Source organism: Ostrinia furnacalis, unplaced genomic scaffold (assembly GCF_004193835.3).
Source record: "Ostrinia furnacalis isolate ACB-3 unplaced genomic scaffold, ASM419383v2 OfSCF6376, whole genome shotgun sequence".
Classification (NCBI taxonomy): domain Eukaryota; kingdom Metazoa; phylum Arthropoda; class Insecta; order Lepidoptera; family Crambidae; genus Ostrinia; species Ostrinia furnacalis.
In genome coordinates, this window is record NW_021136615.1 from 12,874 (window position 1) to 13,435 (window position 562).

Genomic DNA, 562 nt, shown 5'->3' on the forward strand with positions numbered 1-562 from the left:
ATTGGGCGATTTGAAAACGTAAGAAAAACAAAAATTTAAATTATTCTTGATTATTATTATTCCGACCACTCCATCAAAAATATACGATCGGATAAGTGTGCCCAAAGCCATGTATTCATTAGGCAACACTTGTTGATAAATACTGTTTATAAACTGTTCCTAAACAATGTTTCATAATGTTTAATCATCTCTATAAACAGTTTATAAACAGTTTATAAACATAGGTGATGAAACATTGATGATACATGTTGCCGTGCTCCCCGCTATGAGTGGAGAGCAAGTGTGGACGGCCAAGTTTCAGAAACATGTGTTTAAGGTAAACTTGTTTCACATTAGTCATAAACAGTTTACCAACAAATGTTGCCTAATGAATACATAGGCTTTACAGTATGGAGTTTCATACAAAGATTACATAGTTGATACGGTTACGATCCCTTTCCGGGTTGATAGGTGTGCTACGTCCTTTATCGTACGAACTATAACCAGAGTAGATACAAATGAGTAGGTCATCTTCAAACGCACGCAATTTTGTCAGTGTGTGCGTGCGCGCCGCATACGTATA